The sequence below is a fragment of the Tenrec ecaudatus genome, chromosome 2 (genome assembly GCF_050624435.1).
Source record: "Tenrec ecaudatus isolate mTenEca1 chromosome 2, mTenEca1.hap1, whole genome shotgun sequence".
Classification (NCBI taxonomy): domain Eukaryota; kingdom Metazoa; phylum Chordata; class Mammalia; order Afrosoricida; family Tenrecidae; genus Tenrec; species Tenrec ecaudatus.
Genome location: NC_134531.1, coordinates 238,702,602 through 238,721,370, shown reverse-complemented (window position 1 = coordinate 238,721,370; position 18,769 = coordinate 238,702,602). Strand labels below are relative to the sequence as shown.

Below are 18,769 nucleotides of genomic sequence, written 5' to 3'. Positions count from 1 at the left end.
AAATCCTTATCAATTTCAACGTTTTCTCAATTTCTCATGATGTAATCCAGTGTCGAATATTTTGATTTTCTTTAGATTGGGTCAGAGTCCATACTGAGGGCTGCAATTCTTGACCTTCATCAGCAAGTGATTCAAGTCCTCCTCACTTACATCAAGCAAAGTTGTGTCATCTGCATATCTCGGGTTGTTAATAAGCCTTTTCCTGAGCCTGATGCCACACTTCTCTTCATAAAATTCAACATGGATGATGATTTGCTAGCATACAACTGAATAAGTATGATGAATGGATACAATTCTGATGAACACCTTTCATAATTTTAAACCTACATTAATTGTAAACAATTATTTTCTACCATCCCCCATCATTTACACTATTTTTTTGGTCAAGTCTGAACGTAATTCAAAATGATGTAGGTGTTTTCTCTATTCGCACCTTTGTCCCTGGGGGCTGGGTGCCCGGGCCAAAAAGCACCTACATGTCCCTGCAGGTGGCCCGAGGGTGAGCACAGCGCCCAGGGCCCACTTCTCAGTTGGCGATTTTCTCAATCTCATCTAAGTCGTCCGTGTCCAATCTTTCTATCTTCTTATTGAAATGCTCCTGGATCCTGTTGAGGATGTTCATGCTGTGCATGCTGTCCACCATGTTCACAGCCAGGCCCCTCTTGCCAAAGCGGCCAGTGCACCCGATCCGGTGCAGGTGCGTCTCCTTGTCCGGGTTCCCATCCTTGTCCACTGGAAGGTCAAAGTGGATGAGATGGACACTTGTTCCACATTTATGTCCTGGGCACACATGTTGGTGGTCACTAGAACCTTCTCTTTGCCCTCTAGGAAGCCCTTGAGCACCACAGCTCTCTGCTCCACCACCATCTCGCCACTCAGCAGAGCCACCTGGTGGTCTTCCTTTGAGAGCTCTGCTGCCAGTCAGCTGACTATCTTGCAAGTGTGGCAGAAGATCATGGCCTGGGCAATGGTGATGGCCTCATAGAGGTTACACAAGGCCTGTGACTTCTCATCTCGATTAATGCACAGGACATAATACTCCCCCTCACGCTTCAGTTTGATGATGTTGGGGTTGGGAACCACTTTCTGGGCAAATTTCCACACGGAGTCTTCAAAGGTGACTGTGAAAAGCAGCATCTGGCAGTTCCTTGGCAGCATCCTCTGGATTCAGATGCTCTGATGTTGGTGGCCCTAAATGACTATCATTACATCAGCCTCATCAGAACAAACACCTTGATCTTCTTGGGGTCAAAGAATATGAGCTTGGTGCACCAGTCCAGCACAGTTCCAGGGTTTCCCATGATCTGTTCACTGATCTTTTGGCCTCTTTCAATTTTGTTGCCTAGAACAACATAAGCTAGCTTCAGTTCGGGGTACAATCTGCCCATCTGCTCAATCACTCTTCCCGTCTGAAGGGCCAGCTCATATGTTGGGGAGAGGCACAAACACCGGGGTATCTGTTTGCAGGTTCTACCTGCACCAGAGGAGCAGCTTGGAGAATATGGAGCACCTTCTCACCTGGCCTAAGATGATAGAACTGTGGTATAGAGCAACAGACAGGCTCCCTTTCTGGTCCAAGGAGAAAAGGTCAAGAGATGGTGTGGCTGATAGACCCAGGATCAGAGAGAGAATGGGCTATCACATGGGTAAAAGGCTGAGTGTTGGAGAGACTTGACTACTATGTGAGGAGACCAATGACTGTATCCTTACTGTTCGCTGATCCTGACTTGCAACCTATTAACTTCCATGATAAACCTCCTTTAGTGTGAGCATTGTCTGTCAGTTCTGCGTGGCCATTGCAACAAAATATCAAAGCTAGCATCGATGGAGAGTGCATAGGAGGAATGGTCGGTGTTAGCATAGGTAAAGAAGGATTGATGATGGAGGCGTGTTTTACCCTTGCCTCCTAGCAATGGGAAAGCTAGAAGTAGTCAGATATGATCCTTCATTGTCTTTTACCACAGATAACTCCACACACTGTAGAAATTGTCGAACTATACAAGGATCATTTGCTAAGCAGAACTTTTTAAATGTATGTTGTGATACATCAACACATTTTACATCAAAGTGCAATTTTACTGAAGATCTTTTAACAAGGTTTCAACAGGGCATCTACAAGAAGCTGCCAGATATCCAAGCTGGCTTTAGAAGAAGGCATGTAACTAGGGCATTGCTGACTTAGAAAGTAAGAATCAAGAGCATAAGGACTTTGCTTACTTGTGTTTTGTTGATTATGCAAATATATTTTATTGACAAACTATGGATAACTTTGTGAAGCTTGAGAACTCAAAAATATTTCATCAGAATACTTGTCATCAGAACCTACACACAAATCAGGAGACAATCAGTCTTAAAAGAATAAGAGGATAATACATGGTTTAAAATCAAGAAAGGTGAATGTCAGGGTTGTACCCTTCACTTTACTTATTCAATATGTACACTGAGCAAATAAGTCAAGTAACTGGGTTTATATGAAAAAGAACAGTATCAGATTGGAGGAAGGAAGAATAAAATGCAGATGACGATCTTGGTTGCTGAAAGCTAGAAGGACGGGAAGTATTCACTGATCAAGATCCCAGACGACCGAGAACATTCAGTGGTGATGACACCTCAATGTAAAGAAAACAAAAGTTCTCAAAATTGCTGTGTGGACAGCATTCATAACAAACAGAAAAGAGTTTGTCTGCGTATGGATATGAGCATTACTGGTTCCATATGTTGAATGTCTATCTGTCCTAAACTAAATTATCGTGAATTTTTCTCAAAAACCAGTAGAACATATGCACGTAGGTCTATTTCTAGGATTTTCATTCTGTTCATTTGATCTGTGTCTAAAACAGGCAGCAGAACAAATTTGAAATGTATTCATAGACAGCATTTTAGATCATCACTTTCACAGTTCTTAGAAATGAACCAAGTGAAGAATAAGGTAGTTAACATTATTTACACAACATAAGGCTATTTTCTTTGTCTTCTGATCAGATCTAATAGATGAAGAAAGACTACTGTGGCAAGCAGGAAAAGCACACACGCTTCATTGGCATATCATTAACAGAATGATTGTCCTCATCCTTTCACTATGTTTCAATGCAAAATATAATGGAAATACCATCTATGTGTATAATGGTGTCTGCACTTCAAGCATGCATACAAAATAAGCTCTCCTTTCAGCGTTCACAAAAGCATATCACCTATGTATTTAACAAAGTGTTCACAACATTAAATGATCCTTCGCCTTTCAAGTCTATGACTTATTCTGACTCTTTTTTGCTTTTAAATGAAATACAACCCCTTTTGAAAACCATAGACACTTTGAGGCAAGCAGTTTGACATACAATGTCCTTAGCCTATCTTTCACACACCCATTTTCAAGTTGGCACTTGACAAATGTATCTATCTGTCCGTTGTATCATTGATTTTGGAGTTGATTTCTGGCTCTTCAAGGGGTCTTTTCTTGAGTTTGACAGCTTTTGATGAAAATCTGAAATTAGAGAAGAATTACCAGAGTTGAGACAGACTATCAAAGTGATTCGAGATGCTGAAGATAAGTATCCCTGTCTTGTTCTTAGATGGATGATTTAGTTATGGAAGGCACTGGGGAAGGGGAGGACTATCAGAGGTGATTGCAGAGTTGGGCATAACGGCTAAAAGGGCAATAAATAAATAGTTTGAGTGGAGAATTGTACGCCCAAAATATCCACTGATGCTGAACCCAGAGAAGAAAACACTTAGTGTGTACAGCTCACACAGACACACACACGCACACACACGCAGACGCACACACACGCACACACACACACACGCACACACACACAAGCACACACGCACACATGCACACACACGCACACACACACACAAGCACACACAATTTCAACGTGAAGGATTCAATAAGGAAAAACAGAATACTGAAAATTGACAAAGTTGTAATTCAGTGAATAAGTTAAATAACATTAAATTTATTAAAACTAAATAAGTCGCATTCCCTTAAACCCATGAAATGAGGTACATCCACTACATGCAAATTATTCATATTATGCTTCAATGACTTTTAACTATAACAGAAGATTTAATTACAAAAATTTAGGAACTCACTATTAAAGTTGACAGCACTGTATTTTATCTCCTATTTAAGGGGGGGGGAAGCATACTTCACTATTCATAAAAATTTTAATGTAAAAATGAATGTATAGTATAACAAGCTCTCATTGTGAATAACTCTTGGTTCTGATGGTTCCCCTTTTTTGTTGCTAAATTCGAAGTGTTTGAGGGAGCACTACTTTTAAAGGACTTTGGGTTAGATAAGGAAATATTAAACTTTAGTTTCTATGTTTTGAATTATTTTACTTGGATATTGGCAATACCTAACAGCAATAGAACTCAAAGCAAAGGTGTGTAACTTATAAAATTATAATAATGCTGCCAAATATATAAAACTGCCACCTCAAAAACGAAACCAAACCAGAATCCTGCCACTGAATTGGAACTGGCTCATAGCAACCCTGTACGACAGAGTAGAATTGCCGCTATGCATTTCCAAGAATATAACTCTTTATTGGAGTAGAAAGCTCCATCTTTCTTTTGGGGAATGACTGGTGATTTTCAACCGATGCCCTTGCCGTTAGCAGCCCAAAGATTAATGGCTATGCTATCTGTAGCTGCCACCTGTAGCTGTTAGGTGTCATCGAATCAGGTCCAATCCATGGCGACCCTCGGCACAACAGAATGAAACATCACCAGGGTCGGTGCCATCCTCACAAGCATTCAAATGCTTGAACCCATTGTTGGAACCACTGTGTCAATCCATCTCGTTGAGGGCCTTCCCCTTCAATTGCCTCTCTGCTTTACCAAACACGATGTCCTTCTCCAGGGACTACTTTCTCCTAACAAGACGTCCAAAGTCTATAGATGAAGCCCGGCTCTCCTTGCTTCTAGGAAGTACTCTGGCCTTATTTCTGTGATGCCGGAAGTTATCATTTCAAAGGCTATCATTTCACTGGTATTGCAAATGCTAGAATGGTCATTCAAGTCCCATATTTTTTTGTTGTATTTTTCAGTTTAAGATATGCTAAGTGTGTTCTTCTCTTTTAGTTTTCTAATTCTAGGACTTTGCACATTTTAAAATAATATTAGGCTTTTTCCTTGAAATTTTCTATTCAGCTCTTTGAATGAATCATTTCTTCCTTTTGTGTTAGCGACTCCTGGATTAAGAACAAGTTTCAGAAGCTCTTCTGACTTTCACTTGGCTCTTTGTTTTTACCTTGCCTTTTTAATGACCATTTGCTTTCTTCATTAATGACACTCCTAATATTAGACTACAGCTCATCAGGGCTTCTGTCCTTAGTGTTCAATGCAACTAATCTCTTCTTAAGATGTTTTCAAAATTCAGGTGGGATAGACTTGAGGTGCTATTTGGCTCTCATAGACTTGTTTTAATTTTCATAAACTGTATCCTGATTTTACATATGAGCAATTGATAGTCTGTTTCATACCCATCTCCTGTCCTGGTTTTAGCTGATAAAGGGTTTCTCCAGTATCTCTTCCACAAATATAGTCAATTTGATTTTTGTGTATTCCATCTAAAGAATTCCACGTGTATTAGAGTTGTCTTTTGTGTTGTTGGAAAATGATATTTGCTATGAACAAAGTCACTGATATTTCAAATGCCAGCATGGTTATAAAAAATGGTCTGGTTTGGGCAGAACTTCCAGTCTGAAGCCATACAGTTAAGAAGGACTGAACTTGCAGAATTCTAGCATGTGATCTCCAACTTAGATTCTGTCACCAAGTCAATATTTGCCAATTACTATTCCTTACTCTTTGTTTCCAACTTTTGCATGTCAATCACCAGTAATGATCAATGCATCTTCAGTACATATTTTATCAATTTCCAATTCATGTGATTGGTAGAATTCTACAATTTCTTCCTCACTAGCTTCATTGGTTGGTGCATAAATTTGAATAATATTTATTTCTTTAATTTCATTAAAGTATGATAGATAAAATCTTATTGCAAAGAATATTATATTTCATGATTGAGTTTTCAATGCCCGTTTTCACAATGGATGCCATCCTAATCCTCTTGATTGTGTTATTCCCAGCAGAGTGAATCATATGATTTTCTCATTTCATACCAGTCCATTTCAACTCACTAATACCTAAAATATTGATCTTGATGCATTCCATTTCATTTTGGATAACTTCCTATTTTTCTAATCCTATTTTACACATTCCAAGTTCTGATCATTAGCAGATATTTGTAGGCCTTTCTCCTTTACCTGGAGTCATGCTCCATCAGTAAATGAAGATCAGAATACTCCACTCCCACAGACCTTACTGGAGTCAGGTCACCATCGTCGACCACCCTCTGTGAAATTACCCAGAGCTCAGTCACATTTTGAGAACCATCCCAGCCGGGGACACCATCCTCTGGCACAATCTCAAACAATGGTCTGCTTCCATTCTTTCAGTGTCTGACAGAGTTTAGGAATTCTACATAAGGTTTTAAGCTGTTCCTTCTTCCAATGTGAGGAGTTCAGTCCTTCCTTATTGTGTGCCCTCAGACTGGAAGTTCTGCCCAAACCTGATCATTTTTTATAACCATGCTGGCATTTGAAATATCAGTGTCCTAACTTCCAGCAACTTTACCGCAATACTCAAGCTACTAAAGTACAACAAACTGACAGATATGTGCTCATTTTCACTGCTAGCATAAAATGAGGTATTTGAAAAGCAAGAGGCAAGATCTCACTACCATCAAGAAGGAAATCGCAGGAGTTGACATTTAACTTTGGACTCAGGAGTGGAGCATACACCAAAGATCCTTAATCCAGGGCCAGATAGTTAGGAGGCTTGCTTCTGGAGGAGCCGTGCTCATAACTGGAGCTCTAGGTTTGTTGACTCACTCAGTAGAGGGAAGAGGCATTGAGCTGGGTTTTATGACATATTCACAAGCAGTGGGACCCTGTCAGAAAAGGTCACTATGTATTGGAATCAACCCGATGTTTTTAAGCAACGCTAAAGATTGAAAGCATGAGAATATCCATCAAAGGGACTCTTGATAGAGGGTATTAGCCAAAGATAGGTTTGCCTGTAGGTAAAATTGGGAAAGGCTGATCTGACCACAGAACTCTGTCTTGAGCATATCTGATCTTGATTTGTAATGCACTAGCCTCCAAAATCCACCGCGTCTGAGTTTTTCATAAGCTAGTGGCTTGTGTATTGATGTGATCCTGCAAACTATGGCAATGATATCTCAAATGCCAGCAGAGTCACCCACTGTGAACAGGTGTCAGCAAAGCTTCCAGACAAAGAGTCGGCTATGAAGAAGGGAATAAGCTGCCCACTTTCTAAGGAAGTAGCCTCTGGGAAAAATATCATGCATAAAAGCTATGGATAGAGGTGTAAGCATAGATGTGAACTTATGTAAAAATACTAATTAATAAAAATAAAGGTATTGGCCTATGTACATATATTTATGTGGCAATTCATTGAGGAGATGGGCGGATTTTGTGTCTCTTGTTCTAACAACCTGGAATTCTTTGATGCTCACCCTACCAACACGATCACTGAAGACAAAATGGGTGCCTAAGCAAATGTGGTGAAGAAAGCTGATGGTGTCCGGTTATCAAAAGACATAGTATCTGGAGGCTTGAAGTGAAACAAGCAGCCATTTAGCAGAGAAGCAGAAGTCCACATTGAAGAAGCACACCAGCTTGTGCAATTATGAGGTGTCAACAGGATTAGGTAACAGGCATCAGTATACCCAAACCAAAAAATATATTGTTGAGAATGTAGGGGGTTGGAGCAGAGACCCAAACCCATATGTAGACAATAGGACACCCCCTTATAGAAGGGTCACCAGGAAGGGATGAGTCAATCATGCCACAGTATAGCACCATTGAAACACATAATATTACTATCATTCTTTAAGATTTCTTCAACCCCCTTTTCCTCCCCGACTGTCGTGACCCCAGTCCTACCTTTTAGATCTTGCTAGATTGGAACATGTACATTGGTACAGATAAGAGCTCGGGACACATGATGCAGGTCAGATAAATGCCTCAAGAATAGAAATAGGAGTAGCGATACCAGGAGGCAGGGGAGACAGGTGGGGAGGAAGGGGGAATTGGTCGCAATGATTGATGCATAACATCCTCTCTGCCCCTGAAGGGGACAAACAAAAGAAACATAGGTGAAGGGAGACAGCAGTCAGTCTGAAAATAATAAGATATGGAAATAATAATTTATCGTTTAACAAAGGGCCAAGGGAGGGAGGGGAAGAGAAGCTGATACCATGGGCTCAAATAGAAGTGAATGTTTAGAAAATGATCATGGCAACATGTGTATAAATATGTTTGCTATAAATGATGTATGGATTGTAATAAGCTCTGTAAGATCCCCCAATAAAATGATCTTTATCACAGAAAATTATGCATAGCACCTAAACATCATTGTATAGTGAATTTGTAATGATAAGAAGTGGAATAATGTCTGAGTTATTGCCTAACGATGGGTCAGAGGCACGAAAAATGTGACTGAGAAGATGCTGCTTTCCCAAGGTAGTGTTGACCATGGTGATGTTAATGGCATTAAGCCTGTGACAGTGGATCCTTCTGGATCTTCTTTTAGTGATGGGGATCTTCTTTTGGTGATGGGGGTGAGAAGAAATAGCATCAAAAGTCTACTAAGAATCATACTTTGGAATGTAGAAAGTATGAATCTAGGAATATTGGAATGAGTAACTATTAAATGGAACAGATAAACATTGGTAGACTTCGATTGAGTGAGCTGGTATGGACTTGCGTTAGCAGTTTTAAATAAGAAAATCATATGGTCTAGTCTGACAGCAAGGATAAGATCAAAAGGAATGGTGTTGCAGTCATTGTGATGAAGGTCATTTCAATACCAATCTTCAAGTGCAGTGCTGTCTCTGATAAGATTATATTGATATACATTAAAGGAAATCCATTCAATCCAACTCTTATTCAAATTTTTACAACAAACCAAAAAGCCAATAAAGAAAAAATTGAAAAATCTACCAAAGATTTCAGTCGGAATTTAAGAAAAAAAAATCCATCATGATGCATTGGTAATTATTGACAATTGAAATGCAAAACCTGGAAATAAAGCAGAAGGAATAATAGTTGAGAAATATGGTCTTGTTGACAGAAAGGAAGCTGCAGAGTCCATAGTGTAATTTTGCAAGATTGATGACTTGTTCATAGCAGTTACCTTTTTTTTAAAACAAAGAACACAGACATTCACTATATACATTGACTTCACCAGATGGAATACACAGAAATTAAATTAATTACATCGGTGGGAAGAGACATTGGGAAAGCTCAATGCCATCAGCTAAAGTCATGCAATCAGTAGAAAGTGGAATAGTTGCTCATATGTATGGTCATGGTGAATGTGAGAAGTGTATTGTGCAAAATAGGGCTCCATAGGATCAGGTGGGCAGACTTTAAACAGCTTGATTGGAGGATAACTGAGATAAATGACTCTAGGAAGCTGGCCTCTTCTTCTTTTTCCCCGGTGATTAGACCAGCATGCTGCTGCTTAAACTAGTCCTTTACCTCAACCATGTGCTACACTACCTGTGGACCAATCCAACCAGTTGATCATGTCATCTTGTCATGCATAGCTAGAGCTTGAGACCCCATCAGGACCTGTTTCACTATACTCCTGTGCTACTGGCTGTTGTTGCTCCACTCTGCCATCTGCTGCCTGCAGGCTGCCTGCTTGCCATGCCTGCGGGCAGATATTTCTGTCTGCTTCCTTAATGTTGAACCAGAAGCCAGTTGAAGAACCTTCAGTATATTGATTGTTCCACAAAAGTGAGTTGAACTGAGTCCTCTTGCTGCTGTATGGCTAATTAGCTCTTATACTCCTTCTTGCTATATAAAGCATATGTATTCAAAAATGCCCTGTTTTTTTTTTCTCTTCAGAACATTGCTTAACACAGTGAAGCTGAAAAAAATTAAAAACAAGTCCACAAGAGCCAAAATATGACTTTAAGTGTTGCCTACCTAAATTTCAAGAATAGTTTTTATGCATTGAACATTAAGGACAGAAGACCTGATACACTATGGGAGTTGCACAATATCGTTTATGAAGAAAGCAAGTGGTCACTTAAAAGATAGGAAAGCTATAAAAGGTCAGATTGAGTGTCAAAAGAGACTCTGGGAACTTCCTCTTTACCATGGTAAAGTAAATGGAAGATATGCTGGCATCAAACATCTCAACAGAAAATTTCAAAGGGCAGGTCAAGAAGACAAAGTAAAATGCTATCATAAAATGTGCAAAGACTTAGACTTAGAAAACAAAAAATGAAGAACATGTTCAACATATCTTAAACCGAAAGAAACCAAGAAAACATTCAAACCTCTAGTTTCAATATTAAAAGATTCTATGGACAAATTAATGAAAAGTGCAAGAAGCATCAGCGAAAATGGAAATGAAACACAGAGCCACTGTAACAAACAGAACAAAACTCTAGTTCACATTCTTCCATTTCAAGAAGTATCATCACAGCAAGAACCAAAGGTGATGGAGAAAGAATTTGACAGTTTATTTTTGAAAAATAAAACCCAATGTTATAACCAGAGTGAATGTAAAACAGATTACTGCCAGACAATACCAACATTTTATTGACTAACGCTGATGCAGAGGCATTAAGAAAATGTTCACCTACATTTTGGTTTTTTTTGTTTGTTTGTTTGTTTTCCTGCAGTGATTTCATTTTGCTACATGAACATGAAAGCACTCATGATTCGGAAAAGTAGTTTGAGAGCACTGATATCTCAGTGGCCTAATCCACACCTTCTCTGTAAGAGATTGAGAAACCCTGGTGATGCAGTGGTTATGCAGTGGGCTGCTAACCATAAAGTCAGCAGCTCAAAACCACCAGCCCCTCAAGAGAGAAAGATGTGGATGAGGGCAGAGAGGTGTTCCACTCCCTTACAGAGTTACAGTATCTGTCACTGAAAGCTGCACTGAAAGCACAAGCCATAGACAAGGCTCCAAGAATTGATGGAATATCAATTGAAATGTTTCAACAAGCTGATGAAGCACTGGAGGCACTTACTGGTCTATGTCACGAAAGGATGAAGACAGCTTCTTGTGAAACTGATTGGCAGTGATCCATATTTGTACCCCTTCCAAAGAAAGGTGACACGAGAGAATTCTCAAATTATAGAACAATATCATTGAAATTACGTGTAAGTAAAATGTCGTTCAGGCTCATCCGACAACGTGTGGAGCAGCACATTGACAGGGAGCTGCCAGAGGTGCCAGCAGCACTCAGAACATGATGTGCGACAAGGGCTAGCAATGCTGATGTCAGGTGGATATTGGATGAAAGCAGAAAATACCAGAAACATATTAACTTCTGTTTTATTTGCTATGCAAAGGCATATGCCTATGTGAATCATAACAAATTATGGATAACCTTGAGAAGAATGGGAATGCCAGAAGCTTCGTGGTGCTTATGCGTAGTTTATGCAAGGACAAAGAGGCAATTGTGTGAACAAAACCAGAGAATACTGCATGGTTCAAATCAGAAGAGGCGTGCGTCAAGGTGTGCACACTTATTCAATCTGTGTGTTAAGCATATAAACAGAGAAGATGGATTATATGAAGAAGAATCAACATCAAGATTGGCAAAATACTCAACAAGCTGTGATGCGTAGATGACAGAAGCCTGATTGCTGGCAGTGAGAAGGACCTGAAGCACTTGCTGGCGAAGAGCAAGAATTGCAGCTTTCAGTATGGATTAAGACTCAATATAAGGACCCAAATTCTCACAACTGGACCAATGGAGAGCATCAGCATAAAAGGATAAATGATTGAACTTCAAGGATTTTGTCTTGTTTGGATCCACAATCAATGCATTTGGAAACAGCAGTCAAGAGATTAAAAAAGTGCATTGTGATGGATAAATATATTGCACAAGATCTCTTTAAAGCACCGAAGAGCTAGTATGTCACCTTGGGGATGACAAGGTGCCTGATCCAATCACTGTTATTTTCAATGGTCATATATGCACGTGAAAACTGGACATTGAATAAAGAAGACCAAAGAAGAATCTATGCATTTAAATTGTGGTGCTGGTGAAAAATATTGAGTACTATGGACTGCCAAAAATACAAGCAAATGTGTATTGGAAGTATGTCCAGAGTGCACCTTAGAGGCAAAAACAGTGAGACTTTTGTCTTGTATACCTTGGACATGTTGTCAAGAGACACCTGTACCTAGAGAAGGACATTGTGCTTGGTAAACTATATGGGCAGCAAAGGAGAGAAAGATCCCCAATGAGATAAACTGACACAGTCCTTGCAACAAGGGACCCTAGGATATGAATACTTGTGAGGAGGATGCAGGACACGGGGGCGTTTTGTTCTGTTGTGCATAAGGTCATATGGGTCAGAGTCAACTCAAAGGCACCTAACAATGACAGCAACCACATAATAAAAGCCATAATATAATTATGGTCCATTGTATCTGTGTAACTATTGCAATCGATTTTCTAACTCGTCTAAGAAGGAGAGGGTACTGTGGGAGCAGGGGTGGGTGTCAGTATTGGTAAGGAAATTTGTGGGTGAAGACATGACTAAAGAATCATCCTTGGCCTTATGAGTTTGATTCTCTTACCAGCCCATGGTTTAATTTTGAATTACATATTGATTTATCTTGTTTATTTTGGGGTACCAAAATAAACTCACACTAACTTTTTGTAATATGTCCAAATAGGACCTAGTTGAGTCAGTAAGAAAAGTATTACAGGGATTTGATAAAAAGACCTATCAGAGCAGAAACATGTCTGCTAAATTTGAAATAAAACTAAACATCATCAAGTTTATAGTGATGCTTTGTTGAAGGAATGTTAAATTTACTGATTATTTACAAAGAGTTTATCAGGATAATTCACCAAAGAAATCAGAATTTCAAAAGGGGTCACTCATTTTAATAAAGGATGGTAAAGATGAAGCCCACAATAGAAGACCATCCACAGCAATTTATGACGAAAGGAATATCCAAGGTCATAATGGAAGAGAAAGGCTTGCGATTACATGGATGGTCACAGTAGCCCAAACGAAAGGCTCAAATATGACAATTGTGGGAATGGCACAGGACCCCCATTGTTTCCTCCTGTTGTGCACAGAGTCGCTCTGAGTCAAAACTGACTTGAAGGAACCTAATAACAATAACACATTGAAAAGGACCAAACATTGACAGGAGAAACTAGCTTCATTTAAATGGATTCAGCTTACATAATACTGATTGAAACGTTAAAGCTGAGTAGATTTTGTTTGTTGAGCGTTAATGTAGTACCCAGATGTGCTGCAGACAAGAGCAGACATTTCAGTGGACATTTTAAGCACAGGGATCTGAAGTAGCCTTCACGATATAGCGAATAAGAGTTGGGTTGCTAATTTCAAGGTCAGAAGTTCAAAACCACCCGCCACTCCAAAGGAAAAGAAGAGAACTTCCACGCTCATAGTCAGTGTAGGAAACCATTATGGGTAGTTCTTCCCGGTCCAATAGCATCACTAGGAGGTGAAGTTGACTCCATGGCAGTGATAGGTCTTGATCCTGAATCATTTCTTGGAAGAATTGATAAAATATGAGTTTACCAGTATGATCTTGGGGACAAACTACAATCAAAATAGTGCCTACCATAAGGTACAAAATGGTCCAGTCAAAAAGCCAATAAGTCAAGGGCTAAGGTCATGCCACCAATTCTTTGGGACTCAAGTAATTTTGCTTGCTGACTTTCTGAAGGGCCAAATAATAACATCTGCTTTTATGAAAATGCTTTGATTGAGCTTCAGCAAAAACATATCATGAAAATTTTAACTACAGATTCCTTCTCCACACCACGAATGTGTGTGTTCATTTTTCTCATCAAACAATGGCAATATTGCAAGTGTATAAATGGAAAATTTTAGACATCCACTTTACAATCCTGATTAGGCTCCTTCTGACTTCTTTCTTCTTTCTAATATTAAAAACTTTAAAGGGCACTCATATTAAAAAATTGCAATAGCATGGTTAAATTCTCAGGACCTCTAGTTCTTTAAAGATAAACTAAATGACTATGATATTAAAGCTTATAAAATTGCTTGACCTTGAGGGAGCTTATGTTGAGAAATAAAGTTTATATTTTTTATTTTGGGCTTTTATTTCCATTTCCATTTTTGAAACTCATTCATATTTTTCCTAGGGTTTGTAATAAAAAAAACTATAAAATAGATGGTATTAAACACCAGAATTTAATTATCCTGCAGTGCTAGAAATTGAGAGTTGAGATCAGGTTATTGACTATGCTGATACTTTATGAGGCGTTGAAGGAAAACCTAAGTTCCTATCCTAGTTACTGGATGCTTCAAGCATTCCTTATTTTGCGAATTAAGTATCAGATATAATAGTTCTTTCTCTGCCCTGTGTCTTTTCTACCCTTTTTAAGAACAAAAGTCACATAGGATTAAGAGCAACTGCCTTTCAGTATTCCATAGTGATATCATGTTAACATATTTGATGATATTTTCAAAGAACCTGTTAACAATGATCTTGCATTCAGGGGCATGGGCTGTAGTTCTAGTTAACATGCAATTAGTTCTGACTTATAGTGATGCAATGTAAATGGAATAAAACAGGCTCAATCCTGTGCTATCATCACACTTGTTATGTTTGAAGCCATTGTTGCAAGCACTATGTCAATCTATCTCCTTGAAGGTCTTCTGCATGCTCACTTACATTCTGCTTTAACAAGTGCAATGCCATTTTCCAGGGACTGACCTCTTCTTAGAACATGTCCAATGTACGTGTGAACAGACATATCTTGCCATCTTCACTTCTCAGGAGCATTCTATACTTGATCCAAGACAGACTTATCTATCCTCTGGCAGATACTAGTACTTTCAATATTCTTCACCACAACTGTCATTCCAATCTGTCAGTTCTCCATTCCTCCTTCAGTGTCCTACTTGAAAAGGCATTTTGAAAGCTGCAAATTAATTCACAATACCCCGCTTTAGATGAAGAGCACTCTAATGTGCAAGGTGTCATCCTTGTTCATCAACAATTCAAAGCTGGTTTGTGCAACGGACTGGAGAAATACAACATGTCCTTTGAATTCTAGACTGCTGTTTCATGTGCATTGACATGAATCACAGCAAAATGAAACCCTTGGCAGCTTCAATTAATTCTCCATCATGATACTGTCTATTGGGCATTTTGTGAGGGGTTTTGGTTTTCTTTACATTCAGTTGGAATCTCCTCCACACTTTCAGCAAGCAAGGTTGTGTCACCTGCATATGGCAGAAAGTTAATAAGCATTCCTACAATCCTGATGCCAAGTTCTTTTTTATATAGTCCACCTTCTCAAAAATTTGATCATATGTATCAATCTTCACCATATTTGGATACATAATGTACAATCTTGACACATACCTTTCCTGATTTCAAACCATACCGTATCCCTTTGATCTGTTCATGCAACTGCCTACTGGAATCTTGTACAGTTTTTGCATGAACACTGTGACATGTTCTGGAGTTAACAATCTTCTCAATGTATCAATAGCTTTTAAGATGCACAGAGTTGAATGATTTTGCATAATTAAACATGGGTAAACAACTAACTATCTGGTATATCTGCTTTCAATTATGATCTATATAATATCAGCAATGATATCCCTCAAGCTATGTCCTCTCCTAAATTCATCTTGAATTTCTGGAAGCTCTATGTCAATGCATTGCTACAACCATTGTCTGAAGATGTTCAGAAAAATTTAATTGCATGTGATATTAATAAGTTAGATATGTTGTGTACACAGTTGTATCGCCTTTCTTTAGAATGGGTACAGACATGAGTCTCTTTCAGTTGGTTGGCCAGGCAGCTGTCTTATAAATATTTTTATATAAATTGGTGAGTACTTCAATGTTTCATCAACTTAATGAAATATTTCCATGGGTATTCTGTCAAATTCTGGAATTTTTGCTTTTGGTTAATGCCTTTAGTTCAGCTTAGATGTCTTCCTGCCACACCTTTGGGTCTTGATCATGTGATACCATTTGAACTAAGTGAATGTTGACCTGTTCTTTCATGATACAGTGTCTCTCCATATTCCTTGTGTTTTCTTTTGATGGTTCCTTGGTCATTGAATCCTGTCCTCCATACTAAGTGTCAATATGGTAACTCAATGCTGGAACATTTTTTTCTTCAGTTCTTTCAGCTTCAGACATGATGAACATGTCCTGTATCTTGGTGTTCTCGCACTAGGTCTTTCTATATTTTACTATACTTGGTTTTCCTCAGTTGCCCTTTGACATTTTCTATTCAGCTTCTTTCCTTTACTATTTCTTCCATTGCTTTAGTTACTGCATGTGCAACAGCATGTTTCAGAGGCTCCTCTCTCATCTTTTCTTTTAATGACTTCATTCTTTCTTCATCACTGAGAGTTTGGAGTCACCCACACCCATCATGTTTCTGTTGTTAGTGTTCAATGCATCAGACGTTTCCTTGGGATGTTCTTTAAATTCAGGTGTGATATACTCAGAGTTTGTTTTTGTTTCTTGGCATTCATTTATCAGTTTTATTTTTTAACTTTTAACCTGAATTAACATATGAGCCATTGATAATCTGTTCCAGAAGTGTTAGGATATTAATACCATCTATCCTTCTTGGAGATGCAATTCATTCCACAACAGATACCAATTAATAAGCATATACTTTCTCTGGACCATGAAAGACTCAATTTAGTCTCTTCTTAGTTTGTGTACTGTTTTTATATTATCATTCTTTCTATATGTTAAAGCATATAACGGATCATGATTGCTTAGAGCCATTTCTTTACTGTTTCATCTAGATATCTTCTTTTCCCTACATCTTTAATCTTCTATCTGATATCAACTTAGTAATAATTATAAACAATGTTTTATTATTTCCTTTGGTGCATAAATATAGCGATTTTTTTTTCACCACAGAAGCCATAACAATACTCATTGGCTAACTGAAAGATTCTTAGTTTGAACCCATTCGGGGTTTCCAAAGGAGAAAAGGCCTGGCAATCTGTTTTTGCAAACATTGTAGCCTACAGAACTTTTGGGACAACTTTACTCTATCACATGGGGTCATTATCAGTCAACATGGACTTTGTTGCATATAAAAAACAAAAACACAATTCTATCATTATTGTTGGTGAGAAGATACATTTACTGTACCTTAATTTAAAAAGGTTATTTTATAGAATTGGCAGGACTTTTTGTTAACACGCTAATGATAAAATTCCTTTTTATTATTTCTTGTTGAAATGCTGGTGTAATTTTAATTGTAACTATTTTGCCTATCTAAAAAATTAATTTCTTTACATTTTATTTTCAGAAGTTTGAATCTGACTCATTTTTTAATTCATTATGAATTCTTAGTGTGGATTTCAAGAATCAAGTCATGGTGTTTCCAGTTTAGTGTTTATAATATTGCTTCAGTTTATAGTTTGATTTCTTTTCCTTTGGAAAGGTTCAAGCCATGTGTCTTCAGAGGTTTATCTTATTCTAGGATGATAGGAATCAAAATACAAAATATTCTTACTGTACACTCCCTGACTCTTCCTTTGTTTTCCATCGCTTTTTTCTTTTGTTTCTATATGCATCATTCTGAATACATTCCCATGGCATTAATTCTAGGTCATAAATTATCTCTCCGGTTATTACACTGAGGTTTTAATGTTTTTAAGTATGGCCATTTTTTTCTCTTTTATCTATCCATCAACTCAATGTGTATTCACTATCAACCTATTAGTAAAAGTGTCCGTTAGCACTCCACAATTTTAGTAAAACAAATGAAGTTTGTTTAAGCTTTTGGGTAAGCATGTAACATAATTTGCTCTGTATTCTTATCAGTTTTCCAAATTATATTACTCCCCTGGGATTTTGTTATAACTGGTGATTATTCACATAAAGAGTTATGCAGGACTACATAAATTCTTCAAAAACTACATATAAACATCTGATGATTCCCATTTAAGTATGTCCTATTAATTTCAATTTATTCTTCTTCCTTGTTGCTACCTATTTAAAATTGTATTTTGTCATCTTTGAGTATTCCTGTCTTTTCCTTATATGATATTGTTTTTTTCTGTCCTCCACATGCGAATATTAGCTGGTGTCTTAAAAATAGGAAAAGAAATGCAGATAGCGAGACAGAAATGAAGGGAATATATTATATGAAGGTATCTGTCTAACACAACATGTGGTAATAATTTCTTTTAGAGGAATTAATACCAGACTAGTCCACCAAGTTTTGGAAATTAAAGATGTCCCAAATGTCCAACTCTACCAAGTTGTTGCAGTGCTCTATTTCTCCCAGTTCCTCCATTGAGCATATTCCCGCATGTCCCTGTCTTTTGTGACTAACTGCAATGTTCCACAGAAACACATAAAACATTGGGGTATGAATTTTATAGTGGTTGATGCTATTCCATCCCAAATCTAAAGGTCCAACAGTTGTGAGCTAACTGCAGGATCCAGAGCTAGAAGCCAAAAATGTTCAAGAGTCACAACAGATTTTTGTACTTCTACCAAATCTCACTCAGAAAATGAAAGTATGACTTTCCAGGTGAGATGCTGTTTGGTTCCGACCCATAGTGACCTATGCACAACAGAATGAAACACTGCCTAGTCCTGTATCATCCTTACAAGTAATTCTGTACTTAAGCCCATGGTTGTAGCCATGGTGTCAACCCATCTCTTTGACTGTCTTCCTATT

General features: G+C 38.2%; 1 pseudogene; it reads right to left on the bottom strand.

Moving 5' to 3' along the window:
- Positions 1-526: 526 nt before the first annotated feature.
- The window catches only part of LOC142440560 (ATP-dependent RNA helicase DDX19B pseudogene), a 41,426-nt pseudogene continuing 23,183 nt past the window's right edge, over positions 527-18,769 (bottom strand).